Here is a 12,778-nt window from a genome sequence, read left to right as displayed (position 1 = left end):
CACAGGGATGCATGCCAAGCAGGTCGCCTGGAACTTCGGGACAGCAAGCGAAGACTTGAGGAGTTGGGTTCCAGGAAAGTGTGCCACAGGGGAGAAATGAGGAAGAGATGAGGAAAGCCAGTAACTCGTGGCAAGTGTGCTGAATTAGCAAGCGAAGGTTGACTTGTAATCAAAGTTAGGCGAGAAAGTGTCTTTTGAACTCTTATGCCCAGGCAGTGAGCCTGCCAGTGGCTGCCGCGGAGAGATGGCATCTTCCCAGCCTGGCAGCGGCGCTCCACACACACCACCGCCTCCTTCACGGCTCTGCAAGCGGGTCTTTAAGATTATTAGAAGTTCTTGAGAAAGCACAGACACATGCCTGCAGAAATCTTAATGCCTCGACTATGATTTATTTATTTTATTTATTTTTAAAAAAATATATTTTATTGATTTTTTACAGAGAGGAAGGGAGAGGGATAGTTAGAAACATCGATCAGCTGCCTCCTGCACACCTCCCACTGGGGATGTGCCCGTAACCAAGGTACATGCCCTTGACTGGAATCAAACCTGGGACCTTTCAGTCCGCAGGATGATGCTCTATCCACTGAGCCAAACCGGTTAGGGCTTGACTATGATTTATTAAAGGTTGATAGCAGCCCACAGCAGTCCGTCTTTACCCTCTCGTAGTTTCCGTGTTGGGGATAATCAAGTTTAATGAAATACTTCACATATAGCGGGGCTCTAGCCGTCTCTAGCAGGAACTCCTCATCACCTTCCTTCCTTTACCGCTGTGGCTGTCCCCATCCTCCCCAGCTCCCGATGTTCCATTTAGTTTGTCCTTCCAGAAGATTCATTATCCCTGTAATTAACCCACTGTCCCGATTAAGTCATTCCCTCTTACTTCAATTGCATCCCATTGTTCATTAAGTCCTGATGTTTGCACTCCAGCAACCTTGTTTTTAATACTCCTAGCATTTGTGGGGAAACAGTGAAGTTAATTAACAGTTCTTGAGCTTGTTTTCCCTTTTTCTCTCCACCGTAGTGCAAATCATTTCCATTATGACTTGCGATAATACTGAAACCATTACTAACTTCATAGTTACTGTTCTGAGCTTCCTGATCAAGGAAGTGAAACCATTTTCTGTAATCATTTTAGGTAAGTCATTCCCTAGTTGATGGCAAGCAGTGGAAAATGAGAAATTAACGTTAAATGAGTGCCTTAAGCGACTTCCCCCTTCATACTCTTCTCATGCCCATAATCATGGAACTAGAAAATACTTAGTTACCTAAATACAAAGTATTTAATTTTCTTCTTTATGGCTCAAATTTGACTCTACTATCTCATTGTTAAGGGTCCTTATTTATAGGTGTGCCCCTTAGAGAATGGTAACTTTTATAGAAAATTGTGGTGGAGATAATAGGCATTTTTTAAATTTGTCTTTTCCTGCATTGTCAACGTCAGCATTCCATTTGAAGTTACTATTACCTAGAGCAGCAGGGGTCAGCAAACAACAGCCTATGTGCCAAACATGGCCCTGCTGCCTGTGGTTATAAGTAAAGTTTTATTGGAACACAGCCCTGTCCATTCATTTACTATTGTCTATGGCTGTCCCTGTACAAATGCAGAGTTGAGTAGATGTAACAGAGACCATAAAGGCTGCAAAATCTTAAATATTTACTATCTGGCCTTTTACAGAAAGTTTGCCAGCCCTGATCTAGAGCTTGATGTAATAAAGAAAAAGAACTAGAATCTGCCCTCCCACCAACCCAAGTGCCTGGCCTCTTTCCTCTCCTCTGGGGACACAGCATAGAACTGCCCTGCCACTCTCCATTAGTCTGAAACTCAAACTTTGCCAAAAACCAAACACTGAAAACTCATATTAAACCTAAAATGCTGAAATCAATCATTTGAGGCGAAATCAGACAGCTTCTCCTGTGATTCTAGCATGAACAAGTGTGAGCAAATGCTAGCAAGTACAGGAAATTTTGTGTGAAAACTGAAATTTGACGAAGTCTCACCACTAACTTAAATTTTTTTCTTCAAAATGGAAAAGGCCTTCCTCCCCCATTCTGTGAGGCCAAGCACCTTGATCCAGGAAGCTTGAGGTTTTCCATCTTTGGTGGGACAGGAAAAGGAGTGGGGTGGGGAGGTCTGCAGGCAAGAGCAGCAATGCAGGGCCGACTGGCCGGGTTGTCCCAAGGCTGCCGGCTCCAGCTTGAGAAAAACCTCAGGTCAGAAGCTTCTCTTGGATTCACACTTTTAACTCAGAACTCACGCTGCTTTTGCTGCACATCTGGAAGTAACTCTCTCTCTCTCTCTCTCTCTCTCTCTCTCTCTCTCTCTCTCTCTCTCTCTCTCTCTCTCTCTTTCAGTCTGGTATAAAAACCAGACGTTCCTCGTGACCTTTAGTTGGCTCTGAAATGACACTAGAAATATATTTTATAAGTTTTGTTTAATGAAAGTAATTATTGGCCTAAGAACTTTTATGATAAAGTTGCTGGTTTGTAACAAATTGTTTTAAAATTACTTCCTAGGCATTATAAGGTATTTCAGGAAGGATGAAGCAACATCCCTGCCCTTCTTAGCTAGGAATATGGTTGAATGTGCCGTGCCAGCACAGCCAAGGGTTTGGTGAGCCTGAGGGGGCGTGGGGGGAGAGGATTGAAGGATTAAAGAAAAGACAGACAAAGAGAATATAGCTGGGGCTCAGTGGATCTCCTGTGCCTGGCTGAGGCCACAGAGAAGGATCCAGATGGCAAGCTGAGGCTTTATTTTATAGTCAGAGAAAAACAAGGTAGTGGTCAACATAGTTACAATGTTCTTGTGAGTTTCACTTGTTTTGGCAGCACTTGCTGCATCTCCCACAGCCCATTAGCTACCTAGGAAGGATCTAGGGCAGGGGTGGGCAAACTTTTTGACTCGAGGGCCACAATGGGTTCTTAAACTGGACCAGAGGGCCGGAACAAAAGCATGGATGGAGTGTTTGTGTGAACTAATATAAATTCAAAGTAAACATCATTACATAAAAGGGTACGGTCTTTTTTTTTTTAGTTTTATTCATTTCAAACAGGCCGGATCCGGCCCGCGGGCCTTAGTTTGCCCACGGCTGATCTAGGGGGTGTCATAAGGTCAAGCTTAATTATGCTAAGAGGGCTCTTCCCTCTAAGCTGGGACTTGTTTGTGGCTCTGCCACAGGTCAGTCCAAGGCTTAACCCTATAGCCGCTCCCTACAGTTGAGGAGTAAATGAAGTAGCTGGATCACCCTTTCTCCCAAAAGTGTGGGGAAAGTGTGTGAAAAATGCCTCTTCTCCTGCTTCTAATTCCTCCTCCAGCCACCTGCAGCCTTCTTTTTCCACCTCAGTATCTGAAGCCTCCATGCTGTGTGAAGGCTGCTGGGTAAAGCTGCTGGTGAGCCAGGAAGGGGGTTGTATGACCAGGTGCTGTGTGGTTAGTGCAGAAGAGGTGAGGTTTGGAATCTGACCTTCTTGGGTGTGAGTCTGGGCTCAGCCACTTTACTCACTGGTGGTGTGACCTTGGGCAAGTCACTCAACTTCTCTGAACCTATTTTCTCATCTATAAACAGGTGGTCAGAAAACCCAACCTTGTACATTTGCTATATCCTATCTAATAATAGACGAACATTTTAATTGACCATACCTCCACTACGCTTCCCATTGGATAATCAGCAGGATATGCAAATTAGCTGCCAACAAAGATGGCGACCGGCAGCCATGCAGCTGAAGCGAATATGAGGCTTGCTTGCTCCAGTGATGGAGGAAGCCAAGGTTCCCCACCTGCCCCGGCCCAGCTCTGAGCTCCGGAAGCAACAATGTTTCAATTATAGAAGCTAAACAAACCCCAGATACCTGCTTTCAGCCAGCAATGGCCTCAGAGCTGGAGCCGGCTCTCAGCTCCAGTGACAGCTATAGAAGGTAAATAAATCTCAGAATTAAAAAAAGAAGGAAAAAAAAAAGGCTGGGAGCTTCAGTCGCCCGGCAGCCTGAAAACAGCCCTTAGCCCCTCACCCAGACTGGCCAGGCACCCCAGTGGGGACCCCCACCCTGAAGGGGGTGTGACCAGCTGCAGACAGCCATCAGCCCCTCACCCAGGCTGGCCAAGCACCCAAGCGGGACCCCAACCCTGATTCGGGACACGCTTCAGAGCAAACCAGCCGGCCCCCACCTGTGCACCAGGCCTCTATCCTATATAGTAAAAGGGTAATATGCAAACTGACCCTAACAGCAGAAAGACTGGGAATGACTGGTCACTATGACACACACTGACCACCATGGGGCAGACACTCAATGCAGGAGCTGATGGACCTCAGGCCACGCCCCCCACCTTGGCACCAGGCCAGGGGACCTCAGGCCATGCCCCCTGCCCCAGTGCAAGGCTGATGGCTGCCAGTACAGTGGTGGTGGTGGGAACCTCTCCTGCCTCCTCAGCAGCGCTAAGGATGTCTGACTGCAGCTTAGGTCTGCTCCCCGCTAGCAAATGGACATCCCCTGAGGGCTGCCGGGCTGCCAGAGGGATGTCTGATTGCCATTTTAGGCCCAATCCCCCGGGGAACAGGCCTAAGCCAGCAAGTTGTCACCCCCGAGGGGTCCCAGACTGCAAGAGGGCACAGGCTGGGCTGAGGGACCCCCTACCCCCGAGTGCACAAATTTTTGTGCACCGGGTCTCTAGTCAGAAAATAATGTGTGTAAGATGTCTAGCCGTGCCGCCCAGCACAGTGTAGGTGCTTATCCTATATAATAAAAGTGTACTATGCAAATTGACCGAACAGCGGAACGACCAGTGGGCGGGGGCAGGGCCAGCGAGCAGGCAGCGCCAGGCCAGCCAAGGCATGTGCCAGCGGGCAGAGGGAGGAAATGGCGATGGGGGAGGGCAGCGACCAGCGGCAGTGGAAGGGTGATGGGGGCGGGGCCGGCACCATTCCCTGATCGCCCATCTGGTAACCTCCCACAGAGGGAGGCCAGGCAGCAGTGGCGGGGTGATGGGTGTGGTGCCATCCCCTGGTTGGCTGGACTGGTTGCCTCCCACAGAGCGGGCCTAAGCTATCAGTAGAACATCTCCTGAGGACTCCTGGACTGTGAGAGGGCTCAGGCTAGGCTGAGGGAGCCCCCCTCCAGTGCATGAATTTTCATGCACCGGGCCTCTAGTTATCCTATATATTAAAGCGGGAATATGCAAATTGACCATCACTCCACCACAAAGATGGTGGCGCCCACAGCGGAGGCAGAGGTTTCCGTAACACAAGATGGCTGCACCCACAGTGGAGGCCGAGTTCCCATAACGAGCCTTAACGAACAATCAGCAGGGACCTGAGGTTCTGCGCCCCCACCCCCCGTGGGGCTTGACAGGGGACCTTAGGCCGTGCCCCACTACCCAGCAGGGCCTGACGGGGGACCTCAGGCCACGCCCCCCACCTTGGCACCAGGCCAGGGGACCTCAGGCCATGCCCCCTGCCCCAGTGCCAGGCCGGGAACCTCAGGCCGCGCCCCTTGCCTGGTGGGGCTTGATGGGGGACCTAAAGGTGCACCCCCCACCCCAGTGCTGGGCTGGAGGACCTCAGGCTGCTTCCCCCACACCAGCACCAGGCCGGGGGACCTCAGGCTGCACCCCCCACCCTGGCACCAGGCCAGAGAACCTCAGGCCATGCCCCCCACCTGGCAGGACTTGATGGGGGACCTCAGGCCATGCCCCCCACCTAGCGGGGCTTGACAGGGACCTCAAGACGCATCCCCCTACCCAGCAGGGCTTGACAGGGGATCTCAGGCCGTGTCCCCCACCCAGCGAGGCTTGACAAGGTGGGGCCAGCCAGGTCTGGATCTAGCCCAATGCGGGGAAAGGCCAGGTCTGGGTCTCGCGCGATTTTGAGGTGCATGTGGGTGGGAGGGGACTTGACTCTGGGTCCCGTGGTGCGCCCCAGACTCTGACAGGAGGAAGATTTTCATATACATTTTACTAATTTTCTTTCATCTCTGACACTTCTATTATAAAGAAAGGGCAAATAGCAATATTAAAATATTTCCTCTAATCCCCTTTTAATGTGCATGAATTTCATGCACCAGGCCACTAGTTTATAATAGTTTTTCTTATGTGAGCTTTTTGTCTTGTTAACTCTTAAGGTCTGCTAAGCAGAAAGTATCCCCTTATCATTCTTTCTGGTTGGTTATTTATTGATGACTAGAGGCCCAGTGCATGAGACTCGTGCACTCAGGGGGTTCCCTCAGCCTGGCTTGCACTCTCTCGCAGTCTGGGGGAGTGGGCCTAAGCCAGCAGTCGCAGATCCTTAGCACTGCCGCGGAGGTGGGAGAGGCTCCCACCATCGCCACTGTGCTCATCAGCATGAGCCTGTCTTCTGGCTGAGTGATGTTCACTCCTGCATTGAGCATCTGCCCCCTGGTGGTCAGTGCACATCATAGTAACTGGTCGTTCCACTGTTCAGTCAATTTGCACATTAGCCTTTTATTATATAGGACTAGAGACCTGGTGCACAAAAATTTGTGCACTTGGGGGGAATCCCTCAGCCCGGCCTGTGCCCTCTTGCAGTCTGGAACCCCTCGGGGGATGTCCACCTGCTGGCTTAGGCCCGCTCCCTGGGGGATCGGGCCGAAGCTGGCAGTCAGACATCCCTCTGGCAGCCTGGGAGCCCTTGGGGCATGCCCACTTGCCAGCGGGGAGCAGACCTAAGCTGCAGTCAGACATCCTTAGTGCTGCTGAGGAGGCGGGAGAGACTCCCACCACCACCGCCATGCTGGCAGCCGTCAGCCTGGCTTGCGGCTGAGCAGAGTTTCCCCTGTGGGAGCGCACAGACCACCAGGGGGCAGCTCCTGCATTGAGCATCTGCCCCATGGTGGTCAGTGTGTGTCATAGTAACCAGTCATTCCCAGTGGTTCTGCTGTTAGGGTCAATTTGCATATTACCCTTTTATTATATAGGATAGAGGCCTGGTGCATGGGTGGGGGCTGGCTGGTTTTCCCTGAAGGGTGTCCCAGATTAGGGTGGGAGTCCCGCTTGGGTGCCTGGCCATCCTGGGTGGGGGGCTGAGGGCTGTTTTCAGGCTGGCCAAGCCCCCCAGCAGGGACCCTCACCCTATGGTCGTGTGGCCAGCCTGGGTGGGGGGCTGAGGGCTGTTTTCAGGCTGGTCACACCCTCTTCAGGCTGGGGGTCCCCAGTGGGGTGCCTGGCCAGCCTGGGTGAGGGGCTGATGGCTGTTTTCAGGCTGGCCAAGCCCCCCAGCAGGGACCCTCACCCCATGGTCGTGTGGCCAGCCTGGGTGAGGGGCTGAGGGCCATTTCCAGGCTGGCCACGCCCCTCCAGGTACTCAAGCTCTCAGCCTCTCTTTTCTTTTTCCTTTTTTTTCTGGGATTGATTTATCTTCTATAACTAAAACTTTGTAACCTTGAGCGGAGCTGAAGGCCGGCCAGGGCAGGCAGGAAGCTTGGCTTCCTCCATCACTGGGGCAACCCAAGCCTCCTGCTTGCTCCAGCTCCGTGGCCGCCGCCATCTTAGTTGGGTTAATTTGCATACTTGCTCCTGATTGGCTGGTGGGGGTAACTTATGGGCATGGCTTGAACCTAGCAGAGGGATGGTTAATTTGCATGTTTCTCTTTTATTATATAGGTTGGGGGAGGCAGCAAGTTGGTTAGCTGAATCCATTGTAATTAAAAGCTTATGTTACTATTCAAAATGTTACCTGTAACTCCTGTATCTGGGCATTTACAACCCAGGACAGACAATATCCCGCTGGGCAGATGTGAACAGGAGATCACAATATAAACTTGAGCAACTACCACCTAAAGGGGCTGGTTTGTGACATGGTACAAAAGGGCCCTTACAGTCTGGTCTTTCTCTGGGTTCTGGGTCAAGCGTCTTCCAAATAGCCTTACCCTTGTAATAATCCTTCTTTGCAAGAGGCATGTTCCTGAATCCATTAGGATGTGGTTCTGCTTCAAGAAATGGAGACCCAAGATACCTGTGGCTTCAGTAGTGAAGAAGTTTATTTCTCTCCCACATGAAGCTCTGGGGCGAGCAGCCCAACACTGGTGGGCGCCTCTACTCTGGGACATCCTCTCAGTCCCAGGCTCCTTCTCTCTCATGTCCTCAGGTCACCTCATGGCCTAAGGTGTTCGCTCACCCCCCAGCCTCCTTCTACATTCCAGCCAGCAGGACGTAACCTGGACTATAGAAAGGGGGACAGGTGGTCACAGCTGTCTTTTAAGACAGTTTCCCAGAGACTTCCACAGAGCATACCCACTTCATCTCGTTGGCCAGACTTCACCACATCATTGGGAAGGCTCATCTTTATTCTGGGCAAACATGAGCTCCATGAAAATGCCTATGGGTGCGTCTGGTTGAGCGGGTTCATGCCAAGCCAAGGTGCGGAGGCAGAGGCTCCCCTGCCAAGCGGTCATGTCCCCCCTGCCTGCTCTGAGGCACTTACCAAAGACCTCAGGCAGGTTGGGACTGTACTTAGATGTTAATTGCCTTATGGACCTTCTGGCTTCCACGTTAAGAGCATGGGCACATCCTAGTTATGACATCACCAGCTGTGCAGTCTTGAACACATTTCTAAACTTCTCTGTGCCCCAGTATCTTCAACCATTAGGTTGATAATAGTGCCCACTTAATTGAGCTGTTGTGAGGATTAAATGAATTAGCAAAGCATTTAAGACAATTCCCAGTACATGGTAAGTGCTCAATAGTGCTGGCTATTATTATTAGAAACCTAAAACCTCATTAGAAGGAAGTGTTCTCTTCTTCACCTTTTGTTTCTATACTAGTAAATAGTACAAGGATTCTCTCTCAGATAGCAGGTGGTGGTTTTGGAAATACAAACAGGGCTCTTCAAGTCCTCCACCCTCTGTTCTACCAAAAGGAATTGAGATTCTTTAACTAGACTTCCTGACTTAGTAGCCTGCATGAAAGATTGAAGCTTGCTGCTCACCAGTTTAATTAGAATTGAAGCCAAGTATATCATTGGTTCAGAGGCTTCCTCATGTACTGCTGTACATGCAGCTTCTTTCCAGATACAATTCAAATGTCTCTTCCTCCATGCAGCCTTCCCTGATTTCTCTCCCTTTGAAATCTCTCCTTTAAGCTAGAGGTCATATTTCTCTGAACCTCTGAAACTTCATCTATACCTACTGTTTCCTATCTGATATTAGAATTTGTTGTGTGTATCCCATCATAGTTCTACCAGTTTTCAAATATTACTCAGGCAGGCTCAATGCCAAGTTCTCCTTTGTACCTCATCTGCAATGCCCTGCATATAGTAGATGCAAAGTAGATGATTGTCAGTAAATGGGTTTATCTGCCACAGCATCAACAAGGCCAGCTCTGTCAGTTTGGGTGTCTTCAGCTGTAAGTAAGAGAAAATTTGACTAACGGTGCCTGAACTAGTAAGAGCATGGAATTTCATTCTAACGCAGGAAGTCTGGAGGTCAGTAGGCCCAAGGCTGGTCTATCCACTCAGCAGTGTCAGGCTCTGAGTCACCATTTTCATGCTTCTTTTAGGCCTTGCTTCCTAGTCACAAAATAGTGACCACAGCTCTAAGCACTGTTCACCCCTTTTATTATGTCTCATTGGCCAGAATGGGTCACATGACTGATCTCCCATGAAGGAGAAGGCAGTTGCCACCGGTCTAACCTAGTCTGAGCCCAGTGCTGTCGACACCTGGCCTTCCCAGCAAAGGAGGAGCGATGGCTGCTGATTGGATAACCAACCATATCTTTTGCCCAGGCTTTGCTGACACTTGCATGCCAACGAAATAGGGAGAGCTAGAGAAGTTTCTCTTACCCGAAGGCTAGCTTCTGGTAAGGAGACAGGTCTACATTTTAGAGCACTTTAGCCTTTCGTGGGTATTAAAAATTAATCACCATCCCATAGATTTGGACCATGCTCAATTTACAAAACATTTTCATATTTTGAAAGACAGGATCACCACGTGTCTAAGATCACAGAAATAGAGTGCCTGCTTCACCGTGCTCTTGGTGGGTGACCTTGTGCAATTTACTTAACCTCTCTGTGCCTCAGTTTCTCATCTGTAAAATGGGAATCATGCTAGACTGTGTATCATAGGGTTGTTTCTGAGTTAATTTACATATATGAATACACGTCATTTACAATGGCGCTTGGCACAACGGAAGCACTCCTTAATTTGCTATTATTAGTTGTTATTATTTATTTATTCATTGCTTTCAGAGGAAGGGAGAGGGAGAGAAATAGAAACATCAGTGATGAGAATTATTGATCGGCTGCCTCCTGCACATCTCTCACTGTAGACTGAGCCTGAAACCCGGGCATGTGCCCTGACCAGGAGTCGAACCATGACCTCCTGGTTCATAGGCCAATGCTCACCCATTGAACCGTGCCGACCTGGCTACTTGTTCTTACTTAGGAATCCGATCACTCTTTGAAGATCAGAACAAGGAGAATTGTAAGCTCAGAGTTATTAGGTGGCTGGCCCAGGCGCCTCAGCTGGAAGGAGCAGGCCGGGGAGAGGCTGCCTCTGTCAGGGCCTCAGCCCCCTGACTTTGCCCGATTCTTTGTGATCACTGACCGAGGGTGATCGAGCTGCACCTGGTGGCTGCATGTTGCTTCACAGGTGATGCTTTACTTCTCCACTAAAATGTGAATTAGACAATTCCCCGAGAACAAGGACTGCCTTAAGGTCCCTCCTACACCCAGCCCCTAGCAGGGAGGAGAGGAGAGTAAGGGAAGACTCGGTTCAGGATCTGGAAGGGGAGTGGAGACTTGGCCCTCAGGGCTGGGTTGAGTGAAGAGGCGGGGCCCACTCTGAGCCTGACTATACCCTACACGTTAGGAAACTGCTGTTGAATAGTAAGTGCTAACAGCATGAGAAATGAACACAAATCCATTTGTGTCTGAATGTACTCTCAGAATTCCCTGTGGACTCTGTACATTGTCATTTTCCGTATTTCCCCCATCCAGCTGTGGAGGCAGCGCAGGTTCACATTATTTTACATCCAGTTAAGATTTCTTTTCCTTTTGGTTATGTTTTTAAGAACATTTATTGCCTATAAAGCGGTGTTTTTGTTAAAGACAATAGTGCCCTTTAGGTAGTCACACAGTGTTATTTCACAAATACCCATAAAACTGTTCAAGGGCTGGGCTTGCTGGAGCTCTGATGACAGGTGCTTTCTATTCTCCTTTATCTTTGGAAGCCTGTGAAATAGCTTCACCACCGCCACCCCCAGGGTGGAGCCCACTGGAGGGGAACACGGGGAGACACGGGCAAGTCTGCGCAGACCTTAGCGGGCAGGACTCACATTTACCCTGCCGCCCCCTCTGAACCCCTGGTTGTGCTGGGATCTAGCGTAGGACCTCACTCACAGCCTCAGCCAACACAGGGTCCCTGGGGGCTACAGGTAGAGGGAGGGCAAGGGAGGAGGCTGGTGGAGGGGGGGGCTGTCACTCAGTGGTTCATGGCATCAACTTCTGGCTCTGCCACTTATGAGCTGTGTCCCTGGCACAAGTCACTTGGCCCCTCTGTGCCTCAGTTTCCTCGCTCTAAAATGAGGTTGAGGATTATACAACATCTTCCCCAGGATCTTACGATTTTAAAAAGAATGTCTTGAAATGCACTTGGCAGGTTGACTGGCTCCAGAGGCCTCAGTAATGTTGCCAAACAAGGGAGGGAGGGAGCGGACTCTGGCCTGAAGCTTCACCATGTCAGTTCCTTCCAGACAGCCCGCCCGATAGCCAGCTGCCCTTCCGCCACGCCCTCCCTGCCTGCTCTCCAGTCCAGTACTTTGGGCTTTGTGAGCAGAGAGGTGTTCCACGTACCCTCCCAGGGGGTGAGTAGCCCAAACATAGATGTGCTCTGAGAGCAGGCAAGGGAGCAACTCCGGGCCAGGAGGAACTCACACAGGCCCGACTGAGCTCACCGCCAAACCTCAGAGCTCAGAGCCGCTGACTCAGAGTCCTGACTCCTGTGGTTAGCACTGGGCCCAAGCGGACTGTTACATAATTGGAAACAGGATTGTGGGGGCAAGATTTATAGTCAGTGACGAGAAGACACGCTCCTGAGAACCGCCCCAGAGTTCAGAAGCCCCTTGTCCATGTCCTTGGTCCGCAAGTCGTATCATCCCAAGCACCCCTGAGCCAGGCGTTGCTCGAGGTGCTGCCTGGTTAATTCAGCCCATCGTCACAGGAACCCGGGAGGCGCTGCCCATTGTTATCCCCACGTTGCAGGTGACGAAACAGCTGCAGAGAGGTTACCAGCTGGTTAGGGTGGGACTGAACCCAGGAGGCTGACCCTAGAGCAGGTGTTCTGCCCGTTTTGCTTGCCGGCAGCATCCTCCTTCCTCCGACAGACACTGAGCTTGTGGTCAGAGTCCTGTGTGCGCAGCCACTCTCTGTTTCCAATGCCAATAGTAATAATTGCAGGAAGTTACATGAAATGACTGATACCCGTTATTATTATCCTCCAGCAGCCCAGCCCTGTGTCAGGCCCTTGACATGCATTATCTCATTTAATCTTCATAACAACACTAGAAGGCAGGTACCATTAGTATACACACTTGGAAGTTGTTAACCCTAAGGACCCCATTCTCCACATCATTTGTGTTTTTCATTTTTTTAAACATTTTCAGTAGTTAATCATTTCATATTCCCTCATCACAGCCAGGCTCAAAAATGTTAAATAAGTGTGCATTTCACACCCTATCCAGGTCTTTTGACCCCTTGATCACCAAGATGCCTTAGACTCAAAGCTGTATGCTATGCCAACTATATAATACTCTTAGCACATCCGTGACTCAGCTTCC

At 50.1% G+C, this 12,778-nt stretch overlaps 1 protein-coding gene across 3 annotated transcripts in view; it reads left to right on the top strand.

The window, feature by feature from the left end:
• The window catches only part of PLXNC1 (plexin C1), a 170,477-nt gene that overhangs the window by 132,980 nt on the left and 24,719 nt on the right, over window positions 1-12,778 (top strand). The gene's annotated exons all lie outside the window — the stretch shown is intronic.

The sequence above is a fragment of the Myotis myotis genome, unplaced genomic scaffold, assembly GCF_014108235.1.
Source record: "Myotis myotis isolate mMyoMyo1 unplaced genomic scaffold, mMyoMyo1.p scaffold_m19_p_3, whole genome shotgun sequence".
NCBI lineage: Eukaryota > Metazoa > Chordata > Mammalia > Chiroptera > Vespertilionidae > Myotis > Myotis myotis.
The sequence above is the reverse complement of the archived record's forward strand: the minus strand, read 5'-3'. Positions and strand labels throughout refer to the sequence as shown.